Source organism: Cimex lectularius, unplaced genomic scaffold (genome assembly GCF_000648675.2).
Source record: "Cimex lectularius strain Harlan isolate CLEC.00 unplaced genomic scaffold, Clec_2.1 scaffold229, whole genome shotgun sequence".
Taxonomy (NCBI): Eukaryota; Metazoa; Arthropoda; class Insecta; order Hemiptera; family Cimicidae; genus Cimex; species Cimex lectularius.
In genome coordinates, this window is record NW_019392783.1 from 653,544 (window position 1) to 674,307 (window position 20,764).

General features: G+C 35.5%; 1 protein-coding gene across 11 annotated transcripts in view; it reads right to left on the minus strand.

Moving 5' to 3' along the window:
• Positions 1 to 20,764, minus strand: part of LOC106669519 (dystrophin, isoforms A/C/F/G/H-like) — a 328,247-nt gene that overhangs the window by 237,973 nt on the left and 69,510 nt on the right. The gene's annotated exons all lie outside the window — the stretch shown is intronic.

The window sequence follows — 20,764 nt, forward strand, 5'->3', positions numbered from 1 at the left end:
TTCGCTAATTCTCTTCGGTTCTTTGTAGTTATGTCTTCTTTGTTGGTGGATGTCTGTTTGGTCAATATGATTATATGAACTGGGCGATATTTTGAGAAACTTCTGTTCTTGTTTGACAATTTTCAGTTTTATGCCGTATTGCGATATCCTGTATTGTTTAATAAAATTAAATAAAACGTTCGAAATGAGGGGGGAATGAGAGGAAACTTGTTCGTTAATGTTCCAAGAGCCCAGCTCTAGAAACAATCTGTGGGGGAGGCAAGAATTTACGAGTTAGCTTCATCCCTGTACGACATGCAGCACCGCTGGGTAAATATCGCCGTAAATCAAAGTGGATTGCATACTACAATTATATGACAAGGTGACGTCCAGGCTTAATTAAAATTCATACGGTAATTCGAGTGGTACTTTTGTTTTTCACCTTGACAATAATGTTTTACGTTTAAGAGTTTTAATTATATTAATTCGACAATTTTTTTTTTTTATATTCAGGATTTTTATTACGACGTTTTCGAGGTTTATTACCTTCGGTCGAACTAGGTTGAGCTGTTTATTCAAATTCTACAATGCTGAAGAAAGGCCCGGTGTGAATTATGAAGTTTAACACGAGACGTAATCGATTACAAAATACTGAGATCGCGTTTTAATTAAATTCACACGGGGACAGTTATAAATAATGACCTTCTTGTTTGCTCGACATCCCCTTGTGATCGGTGCTGAAGTGTTTTTTTTTAAACGCAATTTTCCACGATATCCTGTTTGCTAAAATTCAAACCACCCTATTATATGCCTAATCTTCGAAACTTCAAACAATTAGTTTGGTTTCGCACGTCACTAAATTCAATAACGAAACAGATTTTTCAATATAATTATACTTTTGATTACTTTGGGTCGACAATTAAGAAAACTACCAAATTTCACAACACTTGCTAGTTAATTATTATTCATAATCTTTGTTTAAGGCATTGGTTGAAATGAAAAAGTCAGTGTCACGAGCGGGATTCGAACCCACGACCTTCGGCTAAATACGCCGCTGCTCTAACCACTTGAGCTATCTCATGACTTTGATCCACTCGGACACCAACTCCCCATGTCAACCTGAAGCGTTTTCTATCAACAAACCTCTAATACTCTAGATTTTTTATTCCTACAAAGAGAGCTGCCAATCAAGAATACGTTCGAATTAAGTTCCCTTTAAGGAACAAAGAATTCACTGGAATTGATCCAGAAAGAATTGGATATTACTACAAAGACACTACTACCAACAAAGATTGTACTAACAAAAAATTGACTATTATTACTAAGCACCGAACTAACTACTAATATCAACACTGCTATTTTTTTATGTCAGTTATAGGCTATGAACCAAAGTCCTATGAACTAAAAAATGTGAAAATAGGCTGAACAGGCTAAAATGGTGGATCACAGCGTGCCGTTTCAGGCCTATTAATTGGCATACCAGCCCAATAATTAATTGATTACGTAATTACGATGAGAACGATTGTGTGGGCCCCGTAGACAAACGAATCTGTATAAATCTGAAGGTGTACGGCCACTGAATGTATTATCCCGAGTGAGGATTAAATCATACCAAACCAGTTACCAATAAATTTTTAAATAACCGATTAAAGGCCGTTATTAAAAACCGGCGGCTGAAATGTTAACAATCCAATGCAATTAACTTGTGTACATTGGGAACGATAAGGCAAATTAAATTGAAGAGGAGTGGGAAAAGAACGAGTGGGAGTGGAAGAGGACGTTCGAGAGTTCAGTTTTGTGTCAATCCTGTGGATCATTTCTCCACAGTCGGAAAATATGGACACGACTTGGAAATCTACCGCATACCAGTATGCTTTCGGCATATCAGGTTCATAAATTCAAATATCTTTATCGTCTCGTCTAAGCTTTTAATAAAAATACTGTAACCAATGGAAAGATTTGTTTGTAATACGAAGAACTTTTATCATAAAATATTTTTTTACTAATTGCATAAACATAGCATTTCAGCATAAATGTTAATTAGAAACGAGGGGGTCAATGTTCTAAATAAATTAATATATAATTACTTAATCTATCCCTAGTTGGCTCATTACTTGTTCCCATCGAAGGGCTGAAATTGTTTTTAGTTATAAATGTTAATACTCAATTATCTCTCAGCTAATTACAGCTAAGCTACAGACTTAGTAATTATAATTTAGTCGGAATTTAAGACAATTAATTTTTATTGAATTTTTAATAAAAATGGTTCTTTGAGAGCTAATAACAAGGTTCTCAATTTAACGAATTGTTGTCTTGTTTAAATATAATATAAGTTTGAAATAGCCTCAGGTTGTATTTTTCCTGTTTGAGGAAAATCGTCGAAAGAACATCTTTTGCTGTATTTTTGGAATAAAAATCAAAGTTCAATGGGTGAAAATATTTTACACAAAAAAATATGAATAACGATAAGCTGATAGCGTTAAAACCGCGAACTACAGATTCCTCAGTGACGATTATCTATTTCTGATAATTAAAAGATAAAAGGGAATCGTACAATGGCAACAAGGTCGTGACTACTGATATTAATTATACTCTTTCGATCGTCACTGATTATCCTGTCCATTCCACTTTCACACACTGGTACAGAAATGACAAAATAGAGTAAAATTTTAAGTTTGTTGCAATTTTATTAGGATATATTCGAGCCAGCATATGTAACAGCATGCTAAACAGAAATAAACTATTGACACAACAAAGGCAACCACTAAACAAAATACATATAAGTTAAAGTGTAGAAAACCTAACGAACTAAGTTCTATCTGTCTTACACAAAATTGTATATGATAGCAAATTCCCTGGGAAAAAAACGTAAAAGCAACAGAATTAAATTTTAGAAAAAACTGTGCTCAAATTTACCTACCAACGAAATGATTAAATATAAAGGTGTCACAATGAAATGCCAACAAAAACATAACACCTCGAGAATTGTCTATTACTACATTCAAACTGAAAGATGTCACAGAAAAATGCCACTAACAAAAATCTATCTACTCAGAATTGACTATCAGAACAAACAACGCCAATTACAATAATTTAACTAACCAAAAATTGAAATATGTCACTAGATCAATTCCATGTATTTAAGTTTAATCGAAATTGACTATTTCGACAAATACACGGCCAAAAATAATGACCTAGTGCTATAGAATGGACTTTTACAACATGAAACTGGTCATTCTTCACAAAATAGTCAAAAATACATCTATTTCCAGACAAATCCGACGCTTACAATGTCCTCTAATTAACTATTGTAAACTATTATAACAAACGCAACCATCATAATTGGCTATTACTTAAACGACTTACCCACAAAAAAAAAGGACTATTATTACAAAGACAACACCACAATTGACTATTAATGCAAAGAGGTATAAACAGGTAACTATTTCTTAATTGACTACAAAGACAACCATCGCAATAAACATTTTATTATTAAATAATTTATTATTGTCTTGCCAAAAAAATAAAATACATCGATAGCAGTTAAGCAAATATTGCACACATGACTATCAATTACATACAAGACACCACCCGCCAAAACAAGCGTTCAGCATTTCCAAATTGACTATTAGTTCTAAGACAGCATAATAAATTATTTTTAATACAAAGATATCGCCACCGCCAATAGGTTTTATACTACATAATAATAATTATTCAGAAATCGTGAGATGCGGTCTGGTGTGATGTAGGTTTCAGAAAAACATTTTCTTTATCGTGCCAACGTTTCGATCTTTATTGAGATCATTTTCAGGGCCTTATGTTGTCTGCATTTCAGCAAAAAAGTTCTCTGGTTGACAGCCGATGCGAGTTTCTTCTCATTGTTGGCGATGTCCTTCAGAATACTTTTAGCTGCGTGTNTATCTGATTTGACTAGTACTACAAAGACAACCACCATCACTGTCTATTAGTACAAAAACACCACCAACCAAAAAAAGTTGATTATCTCTCAATATACCATTTCATATTATAAAGACCATCACCATAATGGAGTATTAATGAAAAGACATCGCCTCCACAAAAAAAGTTACTTATTTCTGAATTGACTATTATTACAATATCACTGACCAAAAAAGTTGATTATACCTGATTTGACTAGTTCTACAAAGACAACCACCATCATTGACTATTAGTACAAAGACCACCCTCCAAAAAAAGTTGATTATTTCTCAATATACTACTAATACAAAAGCTACCACCATAATTGACTATTAATGCAGACATCACTACCACAAAAAAGTTAACTATTTCTGAATTGACTATTACTAAATCACCCACCACAAAAAGTTTATTATATCTGATTTGACTAGTACTACAAAGGACAATCACCATTATTGACTATTAGTACAAAGACACCACCCACCAAAAAAGTTGATTATTTCTCAATATAGTACTACTACAAAAGCTACCACCATAATTGACTGTTAATGCAGAAATCACCACCACAAAAAAGTTAACTATTTCTGAATTGACTATTACTACATCACCCACCGAAAAAAAGTCTGACTACTTCTACAAAGACAACCACCATCACTGACCATTAGTGCAAACACACCACCCACCAAAAAAGTTGATTATTTCTCAATTTATAATACGATATAATATATAATAGATAATTTATAATATATTACTCCTACCAAGCAACCACCATAATTGACTATCAATGCAAAGACATCGCCACTACAAAAAGCGTTAACTATTTCTGAACTGACAAAGCGTTAAGTACTTCTCAATAGACTACTAGAACAAAAAAACAACATCGTAATTGACTATTAATACAAAGCTACAAAAACAATAATTTATTTCCAAACAACTGATTATTACTTCAAAATAACGACATCAAACTGTTTGTTAATACAAAGACCTCCAGTACTTAAGTAATTATAATATAGATTATGTAGTTATTTCTAATTTTAGACTGTCTAAAATGATAATGATCCATCCACAAAATAAACTTCCAACGAATTTGTAGTTTGGTCTTTTCCGAACATTTCTAGGAAAAAACATTTTTACTATTTACTATTGTTACAAAAACACAGATACCATAAGGGATCTTCCAAAGCCTGAATTAAGCGTCTAACAAAATCATGCGGAAAAACAAACACCCGAGTAAATGTTAATTCAACATTTGCAAATCTGCATTTTCCCGGGTTCACCATGCAAGATCATACCACTCGCAAGTGTTCAATAACTCAGAGACCCAACTATTAAAAAAAACATTCGCAATATAAATTATATAATAGCCTATAAAAATTTTGACCAAGCAAAACAGGCGGTTTTTTCTTTCGCGCATAATTTATTAAGGCGCGGCTTTCTACAAAGTTGCCCCGCAGTGCTCTTCTTTTATAATCATATGAACTGGATCCTTTCAGCAAGAGTTCACTGCTCTCGGTAAAGGAATAATACATGGGTTTTTGTACGATACAACGCCCTGCTTCACATTACTATTACTCAAATTTTATACAATTTATGTATAAGATATTATTTGACTATCGACTCGAAAGTCAAAATTTTTTAACAAGTGAGTAATGTTTAAATAAAATGTTTTCAATTAATTAATCTTTAATTAAGGTTTTGGTCGAGATAAAAAAGTCAGTGTCACGAGCGGGATTCGAACCCACGACTTTCAGCTAAATACGCTGCTGCTCTACCACTTGAGCTATCGTGACTTCGATCCACTCGGACACCAACTTTCCATCTCAACGAGCCGGTCGGAGGTTCGAATCCCGCTCGTGACACTGACTTTTTTATCTCGACCAAAACCTTAATTAAAGATTAATTAATTGAAAAGAATTTATTTGTTCAATCGGACCACAAAACCTAAGAGATTTAAATAAAATAGTCTTTTTATACAAATAAAAACAGAGACTAATTTAATTTGACTTCTGTTCTACATTTTGTTTCTGTGCCTTCAAAGTTGGCCAAAACATCAAATTTAATTATTTTTTGTTCTTTTTTAATCCCTTTCGCTACATTTCGCAAATAAAGTTTTCAGCCTTACAAATTGGTTAATGTTGAGAGGATTTTACCCTCTGTTTTGTTGTTCAAAGAAAAATGTTTTGAGCTTAGTACTACCCCATGGAAAAAATTAAGATTCTAAAAAATCACCTTTCATTTAGATCGCTCAATAATTCACCCCAAAGGAATATTTATTTAAGGCTTACTGCATAATTACACGTAAGGAGGAAATAAACCGCTGCATACCCATTAAAGGCGATATGAATTTCAAATCGAACCGTCGAGTTTACTTTGGGTCCCTATTTCCAATCGCATTTGCATTCTGCGTCGAACAGGTGATCCATTAAGGTCGAGGGTTTTAATGAGCAACACGGAAGAAAATTATTAACAATATCTTACAAGAGATAATCCGAGGATTCGGTACGACTTTCGGCCATGCGACGATCGATTATTTCCCCACGTGGGACTAATAATGGTAATGCGATTATGAGGACTATAAGTTACACTATATTAACAGGAAAAATTGATTAAATATCGTAATTAAATTTTAAAAAGGCTATCTATTCCACTGCAAGAAGTTTGAAAGAATCATGAACTGAGACATTTTGTAAAAAAAATCGAGTGCCACCAAGGAATCCAACCGAGTGCCTCTTTCTTCTTCTAACTTACGCAGACTAAAAAAATCAGGCCAAATAAATGTATTATCAATCAAAGAAACTTCCAAAGAGATTGGGCGGACCTAGGTGGCCAAAAGGGACCAAATTTCCCGTGAAGTGAAAAGAGCGTCCCCAAAGAAACGTAGGGTAGGAATATGCATCATTTAAGGTATAACTTGGTATAGTTTTCCCCTTAGTAATTAGATAATAGTAATTAAAAAATCATGGATCTAAGTATATACATTATGATCATACCTCGGCATTACTGAACCAATGAGAACGACCTCCATATTGCACTGAAAGTACTCCCAAATCTATCAACACTATATAACATTCAATGAGAGCACTAGCCAGTGCACAATTCACATGCTAAAGGAATGACTTCAATAGGTTGTTACCCCTAAAATGAAGTGAATTTCAAGCTATTGAAGTGGCTTTGACACTACAGACCCAAAATTCCGATCTGATATGAAATTTCTAATCAGAATACTAGATAAAACAGGCTAGGAGAATCCAAGCTAATGCCGAGTATACCTGGCATAATGATGAGAGAGAGAGAGAGAGAGAGAGAGAGAGAGAGAGAGAGAGAGAGAGAGAGAGAGAGAGANGTTTTCGTGCATTTTTTCGTTTTTGAGACCAAAGGGAAAACCCTCAAAGAAATTCAAGAATACTTAACGCGTCTAGACAACAATATTGTAATTAAATATAACGTACGAAACGAGTTATAACAGTTTATACTATTTTTATTGCCTTTTTATTTTGATAGTTAAATTTTTATACAAATGTTAATAAATATTTTTTTAGTTTTATAAGCAATACCGTCTCTTCCAGCAATGAATTTTGTTTTTATTCCTTTCACAATTAAAGAATCTACCTCTATTCTTCTTTCGAAAGACAATATGAATTTAAGAATTAATTACTGATTTAGTAATATGGGTTGATTAGTAGTGACTGAAAGAGTAAGGAGATAGAAAGAGAGGCAGGCAAAAAGAGAGAGGGAGACGAACAAGCAGAAACAGAAGGCAAGAGAGAAAGAGAGTGAGAGAAAAAGAGATAGTGGGGAGCGGAGAGACAGAAAGAGCGATAGAAAGGAGAGAAAGAAAGAGAGAGAAAGACAGACAGACAGAAAGGCAGAGAGAGAGTGAGGGTGGGAGGGATGGAGGGAGGAAGGTAGAGGTAGAGAGAGAGAGAGAGAGAGAGAAAAAAAAGAGAAAGAGAAAGACAGAAACTGAGTGAGAGAGAAAGAGAAAAAGAGACAATCTGTTTTATCTAATCAAATAATTAGTTAAAACTGACAGTGCGTAACTTAAAGAATTTAAACGGTAATCGAATGAATGGATACGCGAATGAACGAATGAATAAAGACTTGAGAGAATGACGTAATCGAGTAAGTTATAAAAAAATTGTCTCGCTATTTTAATTAATTAATCCGTTAGCGATTGACTTGCGTAACTCAATGAATTTAATCAGTGATCGAGGAACGATCGAATAGGTGAGTGTGTGCCTGATTTAAAAAAGTAGATGATTGAGTGAGTGGGTTTATGAATGAATAAACGGGAATTTAGCATATATAAAAATTNCTGCACAATAAACCAATATTGGACGCAGTGCAAGATCTTAAAAATGCCGATTCCTAGTGCCAGTATAGAAAGGTAAACCTAATGCTGCGAGACTAGGCGGACCACGGGGTCATAAAATTCTTGAACAAGAACCTGTTGTTAGTTTATTTAAACTTTTTAACTTTTAAAGCAAGGATTACTTCCTTCAATACACCTTGAAAAATTTTTGATTAAAATGTTGTTCATATTCATAAAGTTAACTATCGATGGTTGATTAAAAACAATGCCAATTCGAGTGAAGACACTACTTTAATAGTAAACTGTGTGTATGTAAATATAAATCTTTCGGATATTTTATTCTATCTCGATGATAGACAGTGGAACATATTCCAGGGCCGTATCGGTCTCATCTTTTGACGTAAAGGTTCAAAGATAAATACACAGCAAGAAGATAAATGCGCCCTAATGTAAAGTGATATACCAACGTCGATTTTATACGTGGTCGGATAATATTTCAAATTCTTTTTGTCATGTATAAATCAGTTTTCTCGAGGCGAATTTCTTTTTAGTCGAGATCGAAAAATTATTTTGTTAAGTTAGGAACAAATCTAGTACAAAAATGTAAAGTAACAGTACAAAGATTGATGATGATCCTAAGATCAATGATTCGGCCAGCTGTTACTAAATAGTTAGTACCAAATATATTGTTTTATTTTTATTTTTTTAATACAAAATAACATAGACAAGTTTGTAATATAATAAAAATATAAACTCAACATTTTAAAAATACACAGGAAATACAGAAATACAGTCACCGAACGATATTATCTAGTTTGCCCTGAAGACCTTTGGAAAATGTCCAAAGTTCCTTGACGTTAAATGTGAGATCTATTATCAAAATATCCGAGCCAAAATCAACCGTGTTGAGATATTCAATTTAAAAAAATCAATCTTCAACCACAACATAAAGCAAGCATAAAACAACCTAATGAACACAATACAAAAACATCACACTCTCAACACTTGGGATTTTTTAAACAAAACCGATAATAAATAATATTCATCAATCAATATGATGAAGAGCGTGGCAGCCGCGGTCGTATTTACCAATTAATTTATTGAACGATAACTTTCATGGTTGCCAGACTTCACAATCGGTCGGAGAATGGCAACCGTTGAAACATAAGAGCGAATGGTTTCGAGATTAGATTTCTAATCGTAATTTAATCCCACATTATAATCATTCCTAGTTACCTTTATCAATTCTGATAGTAATTACCAAATATAACCATTGAACATACCATCTGTCGATCCAAAATAAACATTAACCATTTTAGGATAAACCTGTAACTATTAATCATAACTAAATCCATGAGGTGAAAATGTTTTNGTGCATTTTTTCGTTTTTGAGACCAAAGGGAAAACCCTCAAAGAAATTCAAGAATACTTAACGCGTCTAGACAACAATATTGTAATTAAATATAATGTACGAAACGAGTTATAACAGGTTATATTATTTTTATTGCCTTTTTATTTTAATAGTTAAATTTTTATACAAATGTTAATAAATATTTTTTTTAGTTTTATAAGCAATACCCTCTCTTCCAGCAATGGATTTTGTTTTTATTCCTTTCACAATTAAAGAATCTACCTCTATTCTTCTTTCGAAAGACAATAGGAATTTAAGAATTAATTACTGATATAGTAATATGGGTTGATTAGTAGTGACTGAAAGGGTAAAGAGATAGAAAGAGGTGCAGGCAAAAAGAGAGAGGGAGACCAACAAGCAGAAACAGAAGGCAAGAGAGAAAAAGAGAGAGAGTGTGGAGCCAGAAGAGCGATAGAAAGGAGAGAAAGAAAGAGACAGAGAGAGGGAGAAAGACAGAGAGAGAGAGAGAGAGAGAGAGAGAGAGAGAGAAAGAGACAGACAGACAGACAGACAGACAGAAACTGAGTGAGAGAGAAAGGGAAAAGAGACAGTCTGTTTTATCAAATCAAATAATTAGTTAGTGACTGAGTGCGTAACTGAATGAATTTAATCGGTAAGCGAATGAATGGATACGCGAATGAATGGATACGCGAATGAACGAATGAATAAAGATAGACTTGATAGAATGACGTAATCAAGTAAGTTATAAAAAAAATTGTCTGGCTATTTTAATTAATTAATCAGTTAGCGATTGACTTGCGTAACTCAATGAATTTAATCAGTGATTAAGGAACGATCGAATAGGTGAGTGTGTGCCTGATTTAAAAAAGTAGATGATTGAGTGAGTGGGTTTATGAATGAATAAACGGGAATTTAGCATATTTAAAAATTTAGTTGTTAGTTTTTTGTTATAATTTTTTTGTTACTGTTAAAAATTTTGTTGCGTGAATTTTAAAAAGTGAACTAATTATTAAATACTATCAAGTAAGTGAGTTTATGGTAGAATAAACAAGCGGGAAGTTAGCATATTTAAAAATTTAGCTTTTGTTTTTACTATTGAGTGAGTGGGTTTATGGCTGAATGAATAAGCGAGAATTTAGCATATTTAAACATTTAATTTATAGCTTTTTGTTATTTTTTTTATTTTAAAAATTAATTTTAACAATTTTGTTGCGTGAATTTTAAAAAGTAAACTAATTATTAAATACTATTGAGTAAGTAAGTTTATGGCTGAATGAATAAGCTGGAATTTAGCATATTTAAACATTTAGCTTTTGTTTTTAATGGAACAACTGAAAAATAAGATAATCTTCCGTTCCGAATTTTGAAAAGTAAACTAATTATTAAATACTAAGCTTGTGAAATAACGAACAACCTGTAGTTAGAGGACAAGATAAATATAATCATTTTTGACTATAGGCTCCTATTGGCATCAAAGCATCGTTTTCAAAGAAATTATATCGATGTGGCCAGGTAAATAATTTAGATGGGCACAGCAACATAGGCCTCTTACTACATAGACATGATTAGCAATGAACATGTCAGGATGGGAAAGAGGAAGGTGGCAGGGTCAAAACTAGACAAAGCCAATATTGGAAGTTGTCAACCAAAAGGACCGATAAGCATATTCAAACAGATGCATTCAACTTTGGCCTCCAGTCAAATTTAGTAATCATTTTTACCAGTAATGAGTACTACAGTTTGTATTTTTTAAGGGAAATATGGAGTAAAAAGTATTTAATGGTTTATACTTCATAACCCGAGAAAAAGGTGGGGATATAAAAACGTAGATAAGAGGAATTTAAGGGAAAAGAAGCAAAACATCAGTGTACAATATGGAACCGACACTTAAGTCCAATTTATACCAGCTTGGATTCGGTATTTCAGGTAAATATGGATTTTTATATATCGAACTATACTTGAGTATTCCATATTGCTTTAATTTTTATGATGCTAAACAGTTCAACGAGCTTGAAAATAAATAATAAAAAGTACTATCAATAAATAATTATTCAGAAATCGTGAGATGCGGTCTGGTTTGATGTAGGTTTCAGAAAAACATTTTCTTTATCGTGCCAACGTTTCGATCTTTATTGAGATCATCTTCAGGGCCTTGTGTTGTCTGCATTTCAGCAAAAAAGTTCTCTGGTTGACAGCCGATGCGAGTTTCTTCTCATTGTTGGCGATGTCCTTCAGAATACTTTTAGCTGCGTGTCCATATGTAGTTGAAATTTGTTGATAGAATACCATGTTCTTCGTTCTTCTCGTAAAGAAATGTGTGATGATTAGGCAATGAACCAGAGAACTTTTGTGCTGAAATGCAGACAATACAAGGCCCTGAAGATGATCTCAATAAAGATCGAAACGTTGGCACGATAAAGAAAATGTTTTTCTGAAACCTACATCACACCAGATCGCATCTAACGATTTCTGAATAATTATCGATTAACGGTCACTAATCACCACACACTATCAATAAATTTCAAAAAATAAAAAGTACTCTGGCCAAATTCAAAATCTTCAAATACATAAAATCTACTTCCCACGATATATATTGTTGAAATATATTTTTTTTAATAATTAAACCACCAATATAGAATAAAATTCCTTTTTTGTCAACAATAATACATATTTAAATAATCTAACTGTGAAAACGACGAACTCAAAAAGGCTAAATAAAAATCCAAGTCTAGCGTCATATGGTGTTTTCTAAGGTGATTAAATAATTGCGTTAAATAAAGGATGATAAAACTTCATTACTTTAATCCTAGCATTATGAGTATTATGACTGATAAAATCCCAAGATAAGAAACCAACAACGACAAACTGGAAGGTGTAAGGGTTGACGAATCCCTAGGTTTCCTCTTTTTTTTAATATAATGATTTATTTGTACCTTGTACGTATCAAAATACTAATCAAAGATATGTTTGCTTTTTTTTTCATCCAGTCACAACAATGACAGCCAACGAAGGCAGTCATTTTGAATAATAAATGGGCGAGGAGGTCTCTACAGGTCGTAGTAGTTTTAGATGACCGGGACAGTTCTCGGGATGGAAATTGATGTGAAGATATAGCTTGGGCAGTGTGGTTAGGACGGATCGAAAGCTTGGAGTAGAACTTTTATAAGCGGGAGTCGGACCAGCTCGTTGATAAAAGGAATATCGAGAATACTGACGTTAATGACGTAGTAAGGAGCTTTGACCATTTGCTTGAGGACTTGAGGAACGATTGAATTCGCTAGATATTAAATGGCATAAATTCGTCAGACTTAGCACCTAACGTTTTGGATAGCCAGTTTTGTGCCTTCAATCCACCAAATTAATGAACCTAAGATAGATCTTATTACAGCATTATATAGCCAATAGGCCAGGTTTGGGTTTAGCCCTCAAGATTTCCCTAAGGAACTTCAGTTCAGAAGGCCACTAATGATATTTAACTTTTAATTAAAACTTTCAGTTTTGGTTGGTGGCAGGAGGAACACAATTATTATATATTTAACCTCATTTTTAAACTGGAATACGTTATGATAAAAACACGGGCATAATAACAATTATGTTACCTTCCCTACAACATTCCTTACCAACACTAGCCATATATATTATTACTATAATCTTAATAATGTCCCTATGTTAAATTTTATAATTACGAAAAACTAAAATTGACATTTTTAACGTTTGTTTTCAGCTGGATTCACTGCCAAGGCTGCAGACGCTTGGCTATCATGGCCATCATCAGTAATCCCCATATTCCGATGTTTTCAAGGGGTGCGCATGACGAACGGTGAAATAGCCAGGATGGTCGCTTTCCCGGAGTTGGGACTTCGGTGACCACCTCATGGACTCCATAGGGAGTATAGTCATGACATCCGGCGTCAGTTTTACAGCAGCTGATAGATTTACGGAGCCTAGGTTGATTAAGATAAGTCGGTAGGGATTTCCGAAGGAATTTATCTCGCCAAACGCTGAGATCAGAAGAGCCCTAAGTACGATGTTCATCTGTTTTCTCAACTTCGGGATGCTCAATGACTACTCGGACCTCACGTCACATACTTCAATCTCAACATAACATCCTCATATCTTTGATATTTCTCACTACGATAATGTTTTTCCCAGAATCGCCTTATTTTCTAGTCATGAAAAGTAGAGAGAGCTTGGCAAGGAAATCCCTAGCAAAGTACAGACAGGTCACTGCAACCCGCAAAGGAAGAATAGTCTAGAGAAGAGGAATTAAACAAAATAACAATTCTAGTCGAAAACGATATAAAAAAATAAAGCACGTTTCATCAACTTGATCAAAACACCATCTAAGACAGGCATTTCTCATCAAAACTATGTTAGCTGTCTTCAAGAGGAGCAGCGGTATCAGCCCAACTTGCGCATACAGCACAAAGCAGACACAGGTTGAGGTCTACCGTTATCCGTCTTACTTGATATTTTTCAGTGTATTACATGTTTGCTAACTACCTGACACTGCCACTTGTCGACACGATGAGAAGGAAACCGTTGCTTCTGCTGTCTGCCATTTGTTCAGCACTAGTTACAGGCATCTAATACTATCTCGTTCGAAATACAACAGTTGATAACCTCTGGATTCCTTATGTATCATTTTTTTTCTCGATTAGTTATTCCATCGGCATGGGTTTCCTCCCTTGCACGCTCGTGGGTGAACTCTACCCTACGAACGTCAAGAGCCGGTTCGGTGTTGTCCATCGTCCTGGCTCTTGTTTACTTCGTAGTCAAAGCATGTCGGAAACTTATTGTGTTCATGTAATGTATGCTTTTTTCACTCTTTCATCCATCTCGTTTTCGATCAGTTTTTCGCTTTTGAGACGATTAAAGAAATTGAAGACTACCTAACGCAACTAGATCTCAAAAAGCTTTTTTTAAATTATAATTTGTAGTACGTTACAACTACCTTAAAGAAGGTAATAAGTAACAGTGAGCAAGGTAATTAAAACAAAACAAAATTAAAAATCAAGAGTGGAGAAAACACTCATTGGTATTACTCCAATGTTACAATAATATTGTTTGTTCAATTGATACGTGTCTCATTATCACTTTCACTGTCATCACCATCACTTCCTAGGAGATCTCGCGGCCATTGTCTCTTCAGTCGGCGGGGAGGGTTTGAGGGTATTCGTCGGGATACGAGGTTTCTGATGTGTTGGTTTACGTTAGTTGGGAGGTTTTTATGAAATTTACGGTAACGGAAACGTATTTCATCTTGTACGAAAGGAATATGTAAATCTGTATGTGTAGTTTGGTTCGATACATAAAATGGAGCATCTAGTTTTTTTCGTAGTATTATAGACTGGGCAGTTTGAATGCGGTGGATATTGGAATGTTTGGCTGAACCCCACACTTCCAGTCCGTAAGTCCAAATCGGCTTATCTATGGTGTTGTAAAGCAGTCTTTTATTTTTGAGAGGTAAATTAGAGCGTTTGTCAAAAAGTCGTGCAAGAATTCTAAATCGTGTCATAACCTCCTGACGTTTTAGTCTTTGTGAGGATTCCACGTCAGGCGTTTGTCGATGTACAATCCGAGGTACCGCACCTTGTCCGCAGTTGGGAGGGGAGTATTGTTTAAGAAAACAGGGGGGGGAGATCTTTTTACGAAGAGTGAAGGTAATGTGGATGGATTTTTCTGTGTTAAATTTAATCTTTTTCTTTTTACACCAAGACTCTAGTAGTATGATGTGTTGTTGGAGGTTTCGAGTGGAAATGACAAGATCGGAGTTGCTGGAGAGAATTGCCGTATCGTTTGCGAATGTGAATGTGGTGGTTTCGGGATGAGTTGGCATGTCAGCTGTGAAAACCTACAGTGTAGGGGCCAGAACGCTACCCTGAGGGACACCAGCATGGATAGGAAAATATGAAGAGAGGGAATGGCCTTCGATGACTTGGAAGAATCGGTCAGTGAGGTAACTGTGCAGTACGAGATAGTAGGTGGATGGAAGGATGTCCTTGAGCATGAACAGCAGGCCCGGGTGCCAAACTCGATCAAAAGCTTGGCTTACGTCAAGAAAGGCTCCGGAACAGTACTGTCCTATCTCAAGGGAGGATGAAATAATGTCTACCACGCGGTGACACTGCTGGACAGTTGAATGGCGGTTGCGAAAACCAAATTGATGGGCTGGGATTATGTTTTGAGAATTTAGAATCGGAAGAATTCTTTTCAGTAGTTTTTCTAAAATTTTACCCAACGTAGGTAGTAGACTTATTGGCCTGTATGAAGTAGTACAATGTGTTGGCTTTTTTGGCTTAGGGAACATTCGAATATACGAGTGTTTCCAAGCTATAGGGAAGTAGGTTGTACGAAGAACAGAATTAAATAGATATGTAATGAATATGATGGCCTTTTTGGGAAGGTGTTGGAGAATTTTTGGGGTAATAAGATCAAAACCTGGGGCTTTCCTGGATTTTAGGTGTTGTATGGTAGAATGAACGTCAGAAGGTGAAAAAGCTTTTGGAGGGAGGGATAATGGAATCGTTGAACGTAAATATTCATCGATAAGTTCTGAATAAGTATGGTCTATTATGTTGACATGTGTGGTGAACTCTGTGTTCAAGTAAGCGGCAAAAGCTTTTTCCTCATCTGACTTGGCCCAACTGCCGTCGACTTGGCGGAGCGGGGTAGATATTTTGTGGTAAGATAGAAGATTTTTAGCTACCGCCCAGAGAGATTTGTTTTCTGTTGTTAGTGATTCAGTAAATCGTCTGAATCGGTCGGAGCGATCTGCTTGCAGTTCCGTAGTCAGCTGATGTGTTAGTTTATTCAGTTTTCGTTTATCTGAAGGGTAACGTGTTCTTTGCCATTCTTTACGAGCTTGTCTTTTTGATCGTATAAGGTAGTGAATATAAAGCGGTACGTTAATGTGCTGAGAATATGTGTTTTGTGGATATGTGTGAATTGTTGAATCACTGATCGATTCAGTTATTGATAATGTGAATTTTTCGATTGCAGTGTCTATTTCGTGGTATGTTTAAGGGGGGTTTTGAGATTTATTTTCTGTTCCAAATGTATTCCAAATTGTTTCCAGTCTACTGGACCGTGTATTAATGTAGCTGTAGGGCATTTGGAATGGGATAGGTGTCGATAGTTAATAGAACAGGACTATGATCCGATGAGAGATCATTCAATGTACAAACATGGTGGTGAAGTGAAGAGAGTTGGGATGTAATGAAGAAGTCTAGGAGATCTGGGCGTTTGTTAGTAGCAGTGGGCCAATATGTAGGATCAGGAGGAGATATGAAGAGGCGTTGGGCGGAGAGGACACTGTGTAAGACACGACCTCGTGGATTAGCTAACCTGCAGCCCCACTGTGGATGCTTTGCATTATAATCACCACCGGACAGGAAACGCGGGCCAATGCACTGGAAAAAGGAGAGAAACTGTTGGTGGGAAATGTTATGATTTGGTGGACAATATACAGCTGCTATAGTAAAGTTGAAGGGTGTGGAGGACAATTTGATGGCAGTGTACTGTAAAGATACAGAAGATTGGCTAGAAATTAGATAATGGTTTAACGTGTTGTGAATTAAGATAGCGGTACCTCCACAAACAATATCCATGGGATGGTCAGTCCTGTAAGTCCTGAAATTTCGAATGTAAAAATTAGATCGTGATGTAAAGTGTGTCTCCGTAACCAGTACTATGTCTATTCTTTTTTCTTGTAGAAGTATTTCTAGTTCGTTGAAGCGGGAGTTCAAGCCGTTTGCATTCCATAAGAGGAGAGTTAGAGGGTGATGAGATGGCATTAAGGGTGCGTTCGCGAAACGGGTGAGACAAGCTTCTCAACGAGGGTTGTAAGAAGAGAGATGAGAGGGCTGATGAGAGAGCGGAATTCGTTGATAAAGGTGGACATCATTGAAGTTAGGTCTGAAGAAGTGGAAGGAGGAGGAATGAAAGAAGGAGTAGGGTTTGGCTGTGGTTGTGACTGAGATGGTCCTTGGACGGCTTGGGTGTAGCTAACGCTGGTTCGACGAGCGTGGTCAGATCTTACTTGCTGTGGTGGTGGTGGAGGAGTATTCGACTGGTGTCTTGATTCGGAGGAATTCTGTCTTCTTAGCCGTTGTAAATCTTTGTGTGTGATGCATCCTCTGTAGTTGGCTGGATGATTACCATTACAAAGCGAACAAACAGCTGGAGTTTCCTTTGATTTTGTACAATGTTCGCTCCAATGATATCCTGCGCATTTCACGCACCGTGGTGCATGGTGGCAATATGATCTGGTGTGTCCGTAATTTTGACAGCGCTTCAAGAGATTTTCTTATTTTTGAACGGTTCTTCTACACGTATACGACAACCGTAGAGATGGGTAATCATAAATATATCCTGATTATTTGGTGAAGGTTCGAGGTCCAAAAAGAAAAGCGGCAGTTTGATTTTTGCTGCAGATTGGATGTTCCTAACATTTCGGAATTTGAAACCGAGTTCTTCTACTTCTTTTTCTATTTCATCTGGCGGGATGGAGGGATGAATGTTTCTTAACACAACTCTAAATGCTCGTTCCTCTTTTAATTGGTAGGTGTGGAAGTCGCACTTTTGTGCTTTAAATATGTGTATTAGTTTTCTATAATCGTCAGAACTTTTCACGCAAACAATGGTGCAGTCAGTTCTTGCCTGACACTGGAAATAATTTTCTCCAAGAACATCTTTTATGCTTTTATAAAACAAGGTAAAGTCAACTATGTTTCGAACGAAGATCGGTGGAGGCTGTTTGGAGGTGTTATTTTGTGAGTTTGCATTCATATTTGGTGTTATTTGTTTTGGCTGGTTTTGAATTTCGTCGTCGTCATCTACAGCGAGAACTCCAAATTTATTTGGTGATATAAAATTAGGAGTATGTGTTGTAGATAGTAAATGATTGGAGGATGAGGTAGAAGCTATTCTATTAACATTTGCCAGATCACTATTAACAGCTGACAATGATAGGCTATTTGACTCCATTTTTGAGTTTTCACGGCTCGCAGATCGTGATCTAATTTCGGATTGGTCTATTATTTCTTCACCAGCATTTCGTTTTTTAGAGGAGGCAGGAAGAATCTTCGTAGTACCAGGTCTTTTGCTTGGAGACATTTTTTCCCCCAGCGCAAACACTTTCTGGGTTTTTAATGCTGCGACTAATTGTTTTCAGTACTTGAGGAGCCGGCAACAGCCGACATTGGCCAAGCAATGAATATAATATAAAAGGAGCTCACCTGAATCAAATATTATGCTTGAACGCTCAAATTGACCGGGAGAGCAACCTTCAGCCGCTAGCGGCGACGAGAAGCCTGAAATATTTCTGATTTCTGGCTGAATCGTCTAAATTCGAGAGAGCACCTAATACACACTAAACTAGACCAATCAGCTGGTGTTTTCTCAACACCTAACCATCCCTCAAAAAGCAAAATGTAATTTCGCCTGATAATCACTAATATTACATATGTTTCTATCCCTATTGTTGTTTTTGAAACAAAGTAATAATAATTATTGAATGAATAATTCTATACAGAAATCGCAATGTTTTTAAACCAGCAAACAGTAACATTCCCACATCATAGGAAGTTGGTTTATCAACAAGTGCAGACTATGGGAAACGACCTTTTCGACTTTCTAATAAGGTTAAACAAGAAAATGTCACCAGACTATTAGGCGTTCCTGATCGATGATATAATTATCAAATTGAAAAATTAAAAAATCATAATAATTTCACGAGATAATATAAATATAATAATAAAAAACCGACAGTAGTGCTTATGAATTGAACATGACTACAAAAACCTACCTATACTTTAATTGAATGTTACTACAAAAGTATTATCACTGACTAACTAAAATTACCTTTTATCGGCTATTCCGGGGGACAGTTCCGAAGAACGTGGGTTCGAATCCCATCCGTGACATTGGTATTTTTATCTCAAATTTCGTCGTTAAAAATTAATTTATAAATAATATAATAAATAGGATTGAAGACGAGAAAAAAAACCTTAATTCTACAACTAAACCACCAAAGAATTGACTACTAGTGGTACAAAGACTTGACGTCAACGATTGACGACTACTGAATTGACTATTACTACAAAGACTATCTTCAACACCAACGGCTGTCACAGAATTGATTACTTCAACAAAGTCATTAACACCAGTAACTAAGCCACTACCGAATTGACTAGTACTACAAAGACATTGCCAACAACAATTATCTACTACTGAATTGATTACCATCACAAAGACATTGACGCCAATCTAACTACCACTGAATTGACTACAAAGAAATTGACGCCGACTAGCTACCAAGAATATCTGCAATTGTTAACATCGTTATCGAAGCATACACTGAATTGACTATTACTACAAAGACAATCTTCAACACCAACGACTAACTGTCACTCCATTGACTACTTCTATAAAGTCACTGACACCAATAACTAAGCCACCACAGAATTGACAACTACTACAAAAACATTGACACGAATGATTAACGACCACTGAATTGACTATCATCAATGTCTATTGACACCACCGATTAACTACCACTGAATTGACTACAAAGACAATGACAACAACGATTATCTACTACTGGATTGTCTATTAATACAAAAACTATCGTTAACATCAATGGCTAACAGTCTTTGAATTGTCTACTTCTACAAAGTCACTTACACCAGTAACTAAGCCACTACAGAATTGAGTAGTTCTACAAAGACATTGATAACAACTATTATCTACTACTGAATTGATTACCATCACAAAGACATTGACGCCAGCGACTAACTACCACTGAACTGACTACAAAGAAATTGACAACAACGACTACCACCAAAAATATCTGCTGTTGTTATCAACGCAACCACTGAATTGACTACTAGCACAAAAAAATACATACCAACGACTAACTACTTCTACAAAGTCACTGACACCAATGACAAAACCACCAAATTGACTAATACTACCAAGACTATTGTTAACACCAACCACTGAATTGACTAACAATATAAAGACCATTGGTAACATCAAGGATTATCGAAGCAACCACTCAACTGACTACTATCACGAAAACATTGACACCAAAATATATATATTGTAACTACGACTATATTCACTACTTCTGCATTTACAAGGACTGATAAACGACCATCAAT